The sequence below is a fragment of the Jaculus jaculus genome, chromosome 8, assembly GCF_020740685.1.
Source record: "Jaculus jaculus isolate mJacJac1 chromosome 8, mJacJac1.mat.Y.cur, whole genome shotgun sequence".
NCBI classification, from domain to species: Eukaryota; Metazoa; Chordata; class Mammalia; order Rodentia; family Dipodidae; genus Jaculus; species Jaculus jaculus.
The window spans coordinates 107,596,039-107,612,022 of NC_059109.1; the positions used below are offsets into that span (position 1 = coordinate 107,596,039).

The 15,984-nt window shown below is 43.3% G+C and overlaps 1 protein-coding gene across 9 annotated transcripts in view; it reads left to right on the plus strand.

Annotated features, from left to right (window-relative positions):
* Syndig1 (synapse differentiation inducing 1) overlaps positions 1-15,984 on the plus strand; it is a 202,966-nt gene that overhangs the window by 36,345 nt on the left and 150,637 nt on the right. The gene's annotated exons all lie outside the window — the stretch shown is intronic.

Consider the following 15,984-nt stretch of genomic DNA (forward strand, 5'->3'; position numbering starts at 1 on the left):
TGCCCACCCCTTGCCAAACAACCATAGTAAAAAGATTTTCTTCAATCTAGATCCAACCTTAGTGAGCTTATTAAAGTGTTTTATATGTCTTCACAAGCTCAATGCTCTTCATTTATTTTCTCACCCTAGCTCATATTATCTTAGAGGCATGGAATTTTACCTGAGTTTTATTCCTCAGGTATTTTATATGAAAAACCTGTGATGCTTGATGTTCCAACATTGTAAATCAACCAAGTTTATTCATTCCCTTAAATCTGTTTTTTTTTAAACATCATGAATAAAATTCTTAGATTTCAGAGGGATAATAAAGGACTGAACTCCTGGCCTGGAAAGGGGCAGGCCTCGTCCTCCCTGTTTCCCATGCTGCATGCTCCATGTCAAGGTGATAGTTAAATGGATAGTGTCATAAAAATAAAACCCTTTCCTCAGGAACTTTGAGTCTTTGTCCAAAGCTAATGGTATATCAAGGCTTCCAGAGAACTCTGGCTACTGAAAATAAAAACCAAGAGTTGGTGAAGCATCTCAGTAGGGGCCAAAAGGTAAATTTGCTAAGGACTCTTACAAGCATTTGAAGCTGCTTCCCTGTTTTGATTGTGTAAATCATCTGTGGGTTCATTTACAGTAGAACTAGGTGGAAAGTGCTCACTTAACACTAACAGTACATGGCTTCCATGGCCTGAATTGTCCAGCTGTGACTTTATACTGGAAACCTAGCACAGCTCTCCTAGAGCGGATGTTGCTGTCAGCTTGATGTGCTGACAAGTTAGATAGCTGGTCACCCAGGGCTTCTCCAGCCCTCAGCCCAAGGTTCTTTCCCACATGGTGCGGTCGCAGTCTGGACTTTGAGGACACTTCCAGCAGTGGGCTCTAAAAAGTAAAATACAATAAAATAAAATTTACAATTCCAGTTTATCAAGCATGTCTGGCATGAGTAAAGCTGTACATGCTGATGTGCGCAGTTTGGCAGGTTAGAGGTAAGGGTGCGTATGCCTGAGGCCCATCTGCCCACCCTTTACCTCTAAAGTTTCTGGTCACCCCCTTGTTATTATGCACGCTAAGAACACTTAACATAAGCTCTCCCCTCCTAACAAATCTTTAGGCATTCAGTGCAGTGTTGTCATGTAGAGTTACTACTTCAGTCGATAGCTGACCTGTGATCACGTATAACCAGAACCATGTGCCTTTGACCAATTTCTCCCTGCTTTGCCCCTCTCCACTTTGATCCCCTGGCAACCCCTACTCCTGACTTCTATAGACTTGACTGCTTTGCATTCTTCATAATATGCATGCAGCCTCTGTCCTGTGTCTGATTTATTTCTCTTAGGATTCCCTCCAGGTTCAGCACCAATAACAGGAGGATCTTTACAAGGATGAATAGCACTCCAGTGCATATGCATGACATGTTGTCTTTATCCACTCATCCATGGGTGGACACTTAGCTGAAATCCAAGTCTTGGCTATTGTGAATGGTGTTGAAATGAACATGGAAGATAGGAATGTGAGCATGCAGCTGTTTCTTTCCAGAGCCTGATTCCATTTCCTTTGGGCCCATATGCAGTACCGTGATTTCTGGATCATACAATAGTTCTATGTTTTAGTTCTTCCTTTTTTTTTTCAGAGAGAGAAAGAGAGATATGGGCATACCAAGGCCTCTAGCCACTACAAACGAACTCCAGACGCATGTGTCTCCTTCTGTCTCTCGTTTATGAGGGTCCTGGGAAATCAAACCTGAGTACTTAGACTTTTTAGGCAAGTGCGTTAACTACTAAGCTATTTTTGAGGAGCCTCCGTCCTGTTTTCCATTATGGCTTTGCTGATCTCGATATGTATGACTGTCACCATTTTAGCCCATGATGGAAATCTTCCCTGACCTGACGCAGGCATGAAAGGTTCGAAAAAGAACACGAACCAGGGCCTTGTGTTCTCATGATCCCACCTGCTGGCACACGGTTACTTCAAGAAGACATGGAAAAAGTAATTGCTTCACATTCACCATTGCACATTTCTACTGCCCAGGCAGGCTGCACCATGTGGTAACTGTGAGTGCACTTAGGATGTTTGCCTGTGAATGCCAGGAAACTGCCTGAGTGGACCAGCCCACAAAGGCATAAACATTTATGGCACATACATACTGCTGGCTATGTGTGACACGTATGGTTTGGGTTGGTCGCTGTCCAGGCTCCCTTGCTTTGCAGAGAATTCTAACTGTGCACATAGCTGCTGTCTGGGCCTTAGCCAGGCAGAGCTGGCTCATGGGTGGGAGAGAAGGCAAGAACTGGAAGTACTCATGAGAAAGCAAGGAGTATCTGTCTTGTCATTTAGAAATTCAGTAAATAGTAAAGAACTTTATAACTGGCTTATGTATAGGTAAATCTGACTTCTGAATACCAGCCCACTGAGCAGAGATAATTAATGCCCTGTAAATAATGTTCTTGCCTTTAATTTTAATAATTCTGACCACAGCATGTTTCTAATACAGACAGTTGCACTATAAAGAGCTGTGACCACTGTCTGTATACTCACTTGCCTCCCCAGATTTAGTAGGTAGTAAAAGGACCAAAAATGGGTGTCAGGAAATGGAAACTGCAAGACAGCAGCCAGCCTTTCACCGGGTGCAGGTTTGCTGCCAGAGGCTCAGGAGCCTGGGTCTGTGCATCACAGTCAAAGCACTAGGATGGGCTCGAGGCCCTGCTCCCCTAGGGGATGTTTGATTCACTCAGTTAGATCTCACAAATGGCATGTAAAACGATGCCAAATGTGACTCTCATGTTTTTAAAAGTGAATAAATACAGTTAGAAGAGGTTATTGATAGAAAGTGTCAGGAAAAGAAATATAAAGACCACAAATGCTACAATAAAGGAGAGAGCTGGAGACGTAGCTCAGTGCCAGAGTGATAGCGACCCCTTCACACTCCTAACACCCTGGGTTCAATCCCAAGTGCTACAGTCAAATCATACACACACACACACACACACACACACACACACACACACACACACACTGACAAAATTTTAGGGAAAAGACGAAACTCAGGGCATGCAAACTGGACTATTGATGTTTGAATGGAGGAGACTTCCCAACTCCAGGAATTTGTGGTAGAGCTGCACCATGCCATGCTTCAAATAGATAGTATTACCTCAAAATCACTAAAAACCTCATGGACTGTCCACTGCCCAGTGACTTGTAGCCTGCATGGTGGCACACGCCTTTAATCCTAGCACTCGGGAGGCAGAGGTAGGAGTATCGCCATGAGTTCAAGGCCACCCTGAGACTACATAGTGAACTCCAGGTCAGCTTGGGCTAGAGTGAAAGCCTACTTCGAAAAAAAAAAACCTGCACACAAAAAGTGATGAGAGCTACCCCCTACTTGGGATGGGTGAGGTCAATAATCCTCCAAGGGTTGGAGGGCCTCCAGGCATGGGACTTCCAAGTTAAGGACAGAGACGCTGAAATTGCAGCATATGGCAGAGAACATGGACAACACTGCCCCAGCTCAAAAAAATGTCTCACTGGACACTGGCTGTTCTGCTTCCGGTGCTTCTTCAAGATTGCATTTTTGCACACACTCCAGGGAGAGGCCATTCTGGTTTCTTCCTTATATAATATTTGCCATTGTGACAATGACCTCGGATAATATGACATTCATGATTGTTTTATGCCACTTTGTAATAAAGAAAAAATGTCAAAAAAGAAAAGCAGAGAAAAAAAATTATGCCCAAAAAACACATAGTAGATTTTTTTGGATAAAGAAAAGATTATTAGAAATTTGTTCTGTTAACTGTGACAAACTGCAAACATAAAAAGAACTTAATAGTGGTTGACTTCCCAGACTGCCACCTACTTCAAGATAGAAGTAGTAAGGACTCACTGGGCCACAGTGGAAGAGACGGTTTCCCTAATGGCTAATGGAGGGGGTGGGTATATGTACTTCCGTGGTGACTATACACCTATAAACAGACTAGGTGCACCATCTGCCTAGTGACTGTTTCATATGCCCCAGCCCTACACTCATCTTTTTAAAATGCATTTTATAGAAAAGAAAGCTTGGAAAATTAGGGTTGTAGAATTAACTCAGTTCCTGTGGCCTTACAATTTGAGGTGTGATGTGATGCTCACCATGGGGATACTTGGGTTCTTAGGGGGATCACTTGTATGATGTGCTTTATTTAAATGCAGTTCACTTGGAGCCCCAAGAATGCCACCTGCTCCCCATACCTTGCATATGTGCTCTTCATCTCAGACCCCAGAGGAGGTGGACACAAGATTTCCCATATCCATCCCATGCTTCCTCTGTTGAATAATTGCATGCTCATTCTTAGTAAGAAATTCATGGAAGGACAAGCTTATCATAGATTCATATGCTATCTTTTTCTCCCTTTAAAATTTTCTTTGGCCAATTTATGCCATGTAATAATTGAAGATTCCTACCCCCCTCACCCAATGTTGCATGAAAGTGATAAAATTGGGACAAGTCCTGTATGTGAAAGCTATCATTTATATACCTTGTTTATTTTCCATTTTTCTACCTGTGGTTTCTATTTTCCTGTTTAATGACCACCAAATTATTACCAGGCCTTGTCTTAAACCTAAGGTGAAGTATTGGTGGAAATAGCTAGACATTCAAGTTTTCTTTTTTAAAAAAAATTCATTTGTACATATAGTAATATTGAATAGCCAATGTAACCTCACTCTGATGGTTTACTAAGAAAGAAAGGAAGGAAGAAAGACCAACTTCTGCATAGAGAATTCTTTCCTGCTATGTTGAATTCTTTCCCTTTCTGAAATAAGCATGAGTATTGCTAAACAAAGCTTTGTCTCTTAATTATTGCACCTGACATTAGAATCCATTTGTTATTTTTGTTTTGTTTTTTTTTCCAAGTCATGCCTTTCCAAATCTGGAAGCATAAGAGAATGCAGTAGTAAACAGTGTCGACTTATTCACCACTCAGGTGTTTTTAGTCTGTGTTGTAGGCATTGTTACAGAGAAAACAGTGGCCATTGGCTTTCTCACTGTTGAGCTAACAACACCTTGTGACTTGTGGAGAATCCCCTGGAGTTTTATCTGCTGAGCTTTCTATCTGTTAGAAAATAAATTTAGATTGTCCACTTTCCAAAAAGAAAGAATAGAGAATCTTTCTCTATTGAGTGCTGCTTTTATCTCTTTTTCATAAGTTTCCACAGAACGTTGGTATCAATGGCATGTTTCTTTATTAACTTAGAGAATTTGATGATCCTACTTGGAAAATGGAGGACAATACCATGCTAGTAAGCTATCTATCACTATGGGAAAATTTGCAAAATTATCAGGGTGTGAAGAGGGAAGATTCATTTTGCCTCAGTTTCAGAAGGTTCAGTCTTGATCTGATGGTTTGGACGGTAGTGCACGGGAGGGAGACTGCTGAGCTCAGGGAGGGAGAGAGAGAAGAATAAAGTGACAGGAGGATCTAGGGTCTGAATATCTTCTTCAAGGACATGCCCTCAATGATTAATTTTCCCCCTCAGTCCATCTCCTGATGGTTCCACAATCTCCCAATAGTACAATGGGCTAGGGATCAAGCCTTCCACACACAGGCTTGTGGAGGATGTTTAAGATCCAAATGAGAGCACATAGTTTTCTTTTTTCCTGTGTCTTCAGTGATATGTGGCATACCTGTTACAGAATATAATATCCAAATGCACTGTCTGATCAACATACATTAGCATCCTTCACTAGGCTTGACTTCCGCATCTGGCTCCACAAAATGCTTAGCTACAGTTCAACTTACAAATGCTGATCATGTCAACCTTGTCTCTCAGGATGTCAGTGACATGCCTGATGAGAAGGGGAGCTGTGGGATGTATAGTTTATACTCCCACACCTGTGTTGAGGGAGCTCTGTTTCCCATAAAGCAAAACAAATTGCGCTTCTCATCTGACTCTGACAGCCTGAGACTCCAGGGAAGCCCAAAGGGGGAGTTGCTTAATTGGTGAAGAAAAATTGAAAATGAAAGCAGGATAGCTGACTGGCACTACCATATAAACACACACACACACACACACACGCATGCATGCACGCAATATTAAAAAGGTGAGATTTCCTCAAGCTGACGAACATACTAAAATAATTGAGAGCTTTTAGGTAAAGAAATCTTTCCATTTCTCCTCCTATGTAAATAATGCATTTGTGGGAACAGAGGATGTGGCTCAGCTGGTAGAATGAGCTTCATGGCATGCACAGTTCTGAGTGTGATTGCTAGCTCCTGATAAATGGAGTGTGATGGCACATGCCTTGAATCCCAGCAATCAGAAGGTACAGGCAGGAGGATCAAGATGTTCAAGGACAGCCTCAGCTCTATATTGAGTTAGAGGCTAACCAGGACTGCATGCAATCCAGACTCAAAAAAAAAAAGAATACTACAGTTATGTATTTCATCTATTTATATGTATGTTGTGGTTTATATATGTAGCTTTGTATATGTATGTCTGCTTTATTTAATCACTGCCCTTCTCTGTACGTCAAGATTCTTGAAAACGGCTATTCCGTTGGACCTGCCTGAGCTATGTGCTTGGCAACACCATAGAGCACAAGCCCTTGGTCATGGCTGGGCCAAGGTGGAGACCTGGTGAACCCTGAAGCTGTGGAAAGACAGAGCTAATGCTAACTATGATCCCAGTTCATCCTTCAGTTTTAACCCAGGTCCGGAGCTAAGCTATATTCAGCAGCTGCAGTTCTAATGGGAAGTCTGAGAGTGTAGACAGAGGCTCCGAGCCAAAATGATTGGGTTCCCTTTCTGCTCTGCTTCTATTTTATTGACTTTATTTTAAGTTGTTTTATTTTTTGCATATGTAACATGTGGGTGTGCAAGGTGGTAAGTGTCTGTGTGGTATATGTACCATTGTAATGTCCCATATGCTTGCCTGTGGCAAGAGTGCTTGCTGGTAGGGGCCAGAACAGAACGTTGGCTGTCCCAGTGCATTGCTATTTCATGCATTCTTTTTTTATTTTCACTTATTTATGGGAGAGAGAGAACGTGTGTGCCAACTCCTCTAGCCACTGCAAATGAATTCCAGATGCATGTGCCACCATATGTATCTGGCTTGTGGGCATGTTCTGGATAATCAAACATGGGTCCTTAGGCTTCTCAAGCAAGTGCCTTAGCTGATAAGCCATCTCTCTAGCCCTTTCACACATTCATATTTGTACTGGAGTCTCTTACTGATATCAGAGCTTGCTGTTTTTCTCAAACCTGGGTGATTCCCTGGTCACTGGTCCCCTTTGTGGGACTAGGGTTATAGGACCATGTGGCCACACCCACCCGTATATAGGATCTGGAAATTTGACTCCAGTACTTTCAGACCCCTGATGCCGTTATGCTGGTGGGGAGAGGGCACATACTCACCACTCTGTAGCTGCTCAAACATCAGCAGCTAAGTTCATGTCTCTGAGCTCCTCTGACTGTTTTGAAGGTGATAATGGTAATACCAAAGCCCACATTATAGAATGATAGTGACATACTTACTTGTAAGTAAGTGGCTTGATCCATGTGCCTCTGATGCTGTCCAAACATCAGGCAATCGATTTATAGACTGCATCTTTTTAAAATAATTTGTATGGACTAAGTAGATGGCTTAGTGATTAAGGCACTTACCTACAAAGCCAAAGGACCCATGTTGATGTCCCCAGGATCCACATAAGCCAGATGCACAAGGTGGTACATGCGTTTAGAGTTCATTTGCAGTGGCCAGAAGCTCTGATGTGCCCATTCTCTCTCTTTCCATCTGCCTCTCTCTCTTTCTCTCGCTCTATCTGCTTCTTTCTGTATGTGTGTGTCTCAAATAAATATTTTTTAAAAGATCTTCAAAAATAATTTGTATGCATGTGTCGTGTGAGGGATGGAGTGGGGAGAGAGGATTGCTATGGTACATGTGTGGAGGTCAGAGGACAACAGCATCTGGTACTACTTTTGACCTTGTCTGAGGTAGGGTCTCTGCATTGCTCACTGCTGCACACACCAGGTTGGCTGCCCCATGAGCTTCCAGGATTCTCCTGTTTCCACCTCTCATCCCACCATAAGAAGGCTGTGGTCATAGACACTTGCTGCTATGTCTAGCTTTACATAGGTTCTAGGGATTTGAATTCAGGTTGTCATAGTTACACAGCAAGCATTTTTACCCACTGAGCCATCTTCCCAAACTAAATTGTATCTTTTGACTGGAAAGAGAATCCACCCATAGTGTCTCATCCAGGAAAGTTTATGTACCAGAACAAAGAAGGCCAGCGCCCCAAATATGAATTTCAGACATTCACCTCTCTGTCAGTTCAGAGCTTCTTACAGCTGGCACATTTGACTTTCTACACAGGGGCTCATTTCAAGAAGCTGGAGCCTGCTCAGCCCATACCAAGGCAAGCTACCTGGGCCAGAGAATGCATGTCACAAGAGCAGCCCCAAACAATAATAGACAGGTGCCAGACTCTCTCATCTTTAGTGTGGCAGTTAGGTTTGAATTGCTGTCATAAACCACTGACCAAGAGCAGCTTGTGGGAATAAAAGGTTTATTTTGGCTTACAGACTTGAGGGGAAGCTCCATGATGGCAGGAGAAAACAATGGCATGAGCATAGGGTGAACATCACACCCTGGCCAACAATAGATGGACAACAGCAACAGGAGAATGTGCCAAACACTGGCATGGGAAAACTGGTTATAATACCCATAATCCTGCCCCCAACAATACACTGCCTCCAGGAGTCTTCATTTCCAAATCTCCATCAGCTGGGAACCTAGCATTCAGAACACTTAAGTTTATAGGGGACACCTGCATCAAACCACTATATTTAGGAACCTGTTATATATCACATCCCAGACTACCCAGCAGCTATAGGACTGAGCCCAGTTGCCCGCAGCAGATCTGGGCTGAACAACACACACTGTCTTGGTCACCTTGCTCTTCCTACCTCACTCACTGCTCTCTGTCCGGTGCTTTCTGGAAGTGCTTCCCAAGTAACTTACAGTCAGCTCTCTTGGTAGGTTTCACATCTGTAGACTCAACATGAATCAAAGCCTCTCAGAAGATAGTTGTCCAAAGTGAACATTATAAAGATGTTTCCCTTGCCATTATCTCCTAGATAACACAGAATGACACCTTGTTACACATCATTAACTTTATATTGTGTAGTATGACAAATGTTGAGATGATTTACATACAGCACACAGGAAAGAATGGATGGGTCAGATGCACACACTGTGCCATTTCACGTGAGAGATGCAGATCATAGGTTGTGGTATTCATGGGAACATTAGGGACAGTCTCACAGACATGCTAAAGAACAAGGGCTTCTCCACCAAAGCCCGTCTCTCAGATCCAGCCTCTGGGAAACTTTGGGAATTGTGACCGGTTCTGCATCATTTCTCTCATCCATAAGTTACTTGTGTCCCAGGTCAAGCACAGATGGGAAGTTGGTGCATCACACAGGGAGACAACGTTGCTTGGGAAATGGCATTGTCTGTGTGTGTGGCTGCTCTGATTCAGGATGAATCACAGCGGGGCAGAGCTGGCATCCACCTCAGGGAGCTGCGTCTCTGGATGCTCTACAGCAAGTCCTTCCCTGCAGACCCTTCCTGCTGGGAAAGAACATAACTCTGAAACAATCTCTTGATGTCAGCAACTCTTCATTGACTGCTAAGGATCAATGTTATTGTGTGGGCGAAGCGGCCACATCTTTCTAGGGAACATGCAGAACCACTTTCCAGATCAAATGTGCATCCACCATGGTGCATGACCACCTGGCTTCTGGGTAGAGGTATGCAGGCCTGAGAAGATGTCCTTTCTATTAGAGCGAATGAAATTCAAAGGTCACCCAGTTTAGAGGAGCACTGTGTTGTGAGGGTGTGGTCAGAGGCATGTCTCTGGTGCACGTGGAAAACACATTTGAAGGGGTTCTGAACTTGCATGGGTATTTGTTCTACTTTAAACTTAGGCAAGATCCAATAATTGAAATGAACTTTTGCAAAGTTGTGTTCAGTGATCATTCATGATGTTCTAGCAGTAAGCCATCATCACTGATGCGAGTCAGGGTCAGGACTTAGAAGGTCTGTCTTTTACTGAGGCTGGGGTATGGACCAGGTTCTTCTCATTTCCTCTCAGCTCTGACCATGGAGGCAAGTTGGCTTCCCTTGCTAGGGACAGCTTGCTAGAGGATGGAAGTGAAGCTAGGGAATGGGCTGCTTCTGCCTGGTATTCACCACCCAGGGCATGAAAGATGTGGCTATATGCAAGGATGCATAGATGTTGCCAGCAAGGCAAAGGGAAGAGAACTGGGAAAAACGAGACTAAACCAGAGAGAGGTCAGTATCCCAAATATATCTATGTTGATGTCCAGGGCTGGCTATGAGTGCAGCAGCAGCAGCAGCAATGCAGAGAGACACAATCAGTAGCATGACTCATGGTGTCCAAGTGGTAAAAATAGACCAGGGACTCAGAGGCGCTCATCTCCTTCTGCTCCAGATATGGGATGCAATGAGCACCATCCCCAGAAACACCCACTGGAAATGCCCCCCCGGCCCACGCACCTCAGGCTCCCTCCTGCTGCGCAGCTTCTCTGTCGCTCCTCCTCTCCATATCATTGCCTTACTAAATTCACAGCCTGCCTCCAAGCCTTGGGGAGAGTGCAGACTTCACACAGACACAGGCTGGTCTGCCTGGGTCTCTGCTGACCTTACCACAGAAGAATCATGTTTGGTGCACAGGGGATGCTCAGTGCCTATCTGTTGAGTGACTGAGTGATGGAGTTTCACAAAGACTCTTCCTCACAAAGTAGATCCACATGGTCCATGGAAAGTAGCTTTATGCTCTGAGATGGTCTTCCATGGTGGTCTGGATGACTTGGTTTAGCTCAGCATAGATTGTGGCCGAGGGAGCCAATGCAGATGCATGTAAATAAAGCAATTGCAATAATGCCACCCTGTTCTGAGAAGACCACTGAAAGAAAGGAGGAAGTGGTGGGGTTCAGATACACAAGCTACACTGTCACCCTCTGTCCATCTGTGGATTGACTGTCCATCTTTACCTGAGAAATATGGAAGGACTGAGTCATGGGGCTTTAGTGTCTGTCCCTGTTGTGAACAGGGAAGCTCTTAAATTGCAGTTTTCTTATGGAACAAAACATAATCCACATTTTTTAAATCTTCTGATACGGAAAATAATGCTTTAAAAATTCAAGCCATGTACAGTGGCCCATGCAGGTAGGTGGGAACTTCTTGAGTTTGAAGCACACCTGGGAGACATAGAAACCCCCCTTTCAAAGTCAAAGAGAGTCAGTAAGGCTGGAGCATAGGAAGATGGGATCTGTGGGCTGGGGATATGGCTCAATGGGTAAGTGCTCACCGTCCATTCAGGAGTATCTGAATGTGGATCCACAACACCCATCCCAGGTTCAGTAAGAGACCCTGTGTTTAAATAAAGATAAGGCAGAAGAGCAATAGACACTAGATAACTTTTGATGTAAACACACACACACACACACACACACGTAGAAAAGGAACAAAGGGAGGGAAGGATGGAGGTAGGAAGGAGGAAAGAAAGAAAGAAATAGAGAGAGAAAAAGAGGGAGGGAGGGAGGGAGGGAGGGAGGGAGGGAGGGAGGGAGGGAAAGGAAAGAAAGAAAGAAAGAAAGAAAGAAAGAAAGAAAGAAAGAAAGAAAGAAAGAAAGAAAGAAAGAAAGAAGAAAGAAAGAAAGAAAGAAAGAAAGAAAGAAAGAAAGAAAGAAAGAAAGAAAGAAAGCAGGTGAGCGGGAGAGAGAGAGAGAGGAAAAGGGAAAAAGAAAGGTGGATAGATGGGGACCTGCCAGGAGTTGAGGTGCAGACTAGAAAGAGGTTAGCAAATGCTGGGTCTTCTAAGCCATGCTGGAGTCTTTGGTCTATAACCTAGATATAATGCCACTGAAAAAAATTATGTAGGGGTGTCACAAGGTCAATTTTGTTTTATAAGAGACCCATGGTTGCTGAAGTGACAGAGTTTAGAGGCGAGAAGGTGCTAGAAGGTCATTGCCATGGCCTGGCTGAAAGATGACACTAGTTTGGTGTAGAGTGACCAGGGAAAAGACTTGGTTGGACTTGTCAGAAATTGATTTTGCTTGGTGTGTTAGGCAGGGTTTGCTGGAAAAACAGAAATAAATAAATATATATCTTGGTCTAGAAGACAGGGAGAGATATATGTATATATGTATATAGCTATAACTACAAATATATATATGTGTGTGTGTGTGTGTGTGTATAAGAACTAGGTAGTCCCACAGTGGCAGTCCACATACTGGAAAGGCTGAGAACACAGTCACTGCTCAGTCCACAAAGCTGGATGTCTCAGCAATCCCAATCTGGTGCTAAAGGCCTAGAGGATTCCTGGAGATCTGCTTATCTTCAGTCCACTTTGGAGCCTGGAAGAGAAGCTGGAGTCTGATGATGTCAATAACGGATGGTGGCTGCCACCACCAGCAAGAAGCACAGGCAGGAGGGCAGCCCTGAATTTTCCTCTGATCTCTGTATCTGTGTCATCTGCACATGCCTCAGTGAGGGCTGAGCCACGCGGAGGACCCTGGCCATCTACATCCTACAGTTGCCTGAATGTTTTATGATCCATCCTTATCCCTATGTGGCTCTTGAAGGTGATACAAGTGGGACTCATTTTACTCCCTGACTATTGAGAACCAGGGACTTGTGGAAGAAGCCCTGGTACAGTAAAACAGTGGTGATGGTGGTGATAATAATAGTGGTGCTATTCAGGATTTTAGTGAATGAGTACACTATATTGCCACAAGTAAGATGATGGACATGTTCATTTGTTCTGCAAAAGTAAGTACTTTTATGTATGTGTGTACATGGGGCAGACAGGGGGCAACCTAGGTGTCTCCTTGGGCACCATTTACCTTTTAGATGTAGCATCTTATACTAGCCTGGAACTTACCGAATAGGCTAGTCTGGCTGGTCAGTGAATATTGGGAATCCACCTATCCCTGAGTAGTATTACAACAAGTGTGTACCACCATGCCCAGCATTTTTACATGGGTGCTGAATATTAAGCTCAAATCCTCAGGTTTGTGAGGCAACCATTTCATGAACTGAGCTATCTTCCCAACCTCATCTATGCTATGGTACACATTTTATTACCTGTATTTATAAAGTCATGTTGTATATCTTGAGTATCTGTAGTAAAATGTAATTTTTTAATAAAAACAATGACAACAGGGGGTGTGAGGGAAATGGCCAAGTTTGGCCAAGGCTTTGGTACCATTTGATCCAGAGGGAAGCCATCTTAAAGACTTCTATGGCATCAGTTTCCTCATGTCTAGGACAGCTTGTGGTCACTACTTACTGGAATTTCTGGATCTTGCCTATAGAGCTCATCTTCTAGAGGGACAGGTGGGACCTAGTACAATGTCCCATGAACTTGGGCAACACTCTAGTGGGAAACACCATCAGGGACACAGGTCATCTTAGAAGAGCCCAAGGTCCAAAGGGACCACTGCAGGCACAACTAAATAAACCCCCGCGCCACCCTCAGGGTCTTTAGAAAGAAAAATTTTATAAAGGAGAAGGGAACAAAACAGCCAAGAGAGAGGAAGAGATTGACAGATTAATCCCAAATTGTTAACTGTGGCATAAATGGGAAATTCATCTTTAAAGAGGTAACCATGAAATGTCAGATCACTTAAATACTGTGAAGAAAAAGGTAGGTGAAACAGGGGATTACAAATGTTAAGATAAATATTAGCAAAAGCCTAGAACAAGCAAAATTAAAAAGGAAATCCTAGAGTTTAAAGGCTATGTTTTAAAGCTAAATAAAATCCAAATGAGCATGCAAAACTTAAAACAAGAGTAGAAACTGGAAATGAAATAAATATAGTTCTTCAGAATGTTTAAAAAAAATAAAATGGCACCAGCTCCCACTCCCGCCTCCCCCACAGCACATCCTGGAATAATCATGAGCAGTGAAGAGAACCAAAGGAAGAGGTCAGGAGCCTGCAGAGTTACACAGCATTGCTGTCAGACCAGGAAGAAGCAAAGACCGTGCCAGGGGCTGAGCCCACCTGCAGCATGTGTTCAGAGTGATCTCAAGAAGGACATGGAGGGAAGATGCATGACAATGCCCAGGAGTGAGCAATGACTCACTGTGATGTCCTGGGTCCCGCCTGCAGACAGCTGATATTCAGAGCTGACAACCTGATGGGCTTCAAGCACACTTTATTTAGCTCCCAGAGGCAGTCAGTGAACACATGCCTACATATGGAGGGGTGTGTGTGTGCTTGAATTGTTTGCTCTTATTAAATAATTCTGGAGCTCTAGTTTTTCTTTAAATGTTTGTTTCTTTGCCTCCTCTACTTATGTCGACAGTATACAATTTTTTTTTTTTATGTGAAAGAGCAAGAGAGTGCTCTGGGGGAGGGGGGGAATTGGCACACCAGGGCCTCCAGCCACTGTAATAGAACTCTAGAAATGTGCACCACCTTGCACACAAGTGTGACCTTGCACACTTGTGTGACTCTGTGAATCTGGCTTATGTGGAATCTGGAGAGTTGAACATAATTACTTAGGCTTCCCAGGCAAGCACCTTAACCTATAAGCCATCTCTCCAGCCTAGATAGTATAATTTTATTTCATTAGATTGGCACCCTTATTTTTTTTACCCTTAAATTTTTAAAATGTATTTTCCAATATGCATATTCTAGAATAATTGTCTTCATTATTTTCTTTAACAATACAAGGGTCTCAGAACCCCACTTATTTCATCATTACTAACATTGCTGTTTCTGGTTGCCAATGCTCGTGTGTGTGTGTGTGTGTGTGTGTGTGTGTGTGTGTGTGTGTACAGATATGTGCATTTGGAGGCCAGAGGACAACCTAAGGAACTGTTCCACAAAGTTTGTCCACTTTTTCTTTTTTTGACACTTTCTTTTTGTTTTCTGGCCTGGAGCTTGGCCACTGAGCAAAACTATCTGATGTCTGGCCAGTGAGCCCCACGGTTCCGTTCAGTCTCCAGCCCTGGGATAAAAGTGCCTACCACAGCACCCAGCCGTTCTCACACAGCAGCTGAGGACTGGGCTCAGGTCCTCGTGCTTGCAAGGCCAGCACTTTACCAACTGAACTACCTTCCCAGCCCCTGTCAGTGTTCCTGAAGATCACTCACATTCTTCCCTTCCTTTCCACTGTGCCTTTCATGTTCTACTTCTGTGACTGGTTCTTTGTGGCCCAGGGAACACACTTTCCTGGTCCTGCTAAAGGTTTGTAAGTGGCACATTCTCAGCCTTTGTACAAAGGCATTGTTTTCATTTGCAAATGATAGTTTAACTGGTCATAAAATTCCGGATTTAAAGTGTTTTCTAAGCAACTTTGAAGCCATTTTTAGTTTGTCATTTGGTTTCTGAGGTTGAGATATGCACTCTTGATTTGCCCTTTTTCTGTAGGAATTCTGCATTTTTTCCTCTGCTTGATATCCTTTTTGTGTCTGTTTTGGTATAGAAAATAGACTAGCTTTTATTTGCCTTATGGTATGTGTATCTGCAAATAGATATCTTTTATTGGTTTTGGTAAACTCTGAGAGCACTTCAGACATTGCCTTTTCCCCCCTCTCAACATTCTCTCATGCCGGAATACTGAATCTAGCCATCCAGAATGCCTCTTAGTTAGCAGAAGCTCATCCTCATTTTCGTCTGCTAGATTTTAATGTACCTTTAATTTTCCTACTTTATGCTGAATTTATGAAGTAGATGCCAGTTGGTTAAGTCCCTCATCAAATATTTCAGTTTTCTTACCACATTATGTATGAAATTCAAGTTTATTTTTATGTGAGAAAATTCCCATTTCTTTCTCTCCCTTGGTTTTTGGGTGTTTTTTTTTCCTGCTTATGTGTACGTGGTGTGTGTGTGTGTGTGTGTGTGTGTGTGTGTGTGTTTCATTCACAGCATAAGTGTCATAAGGCACACCATTTGCACTTGCCTGTGGCAGAATTTGCTC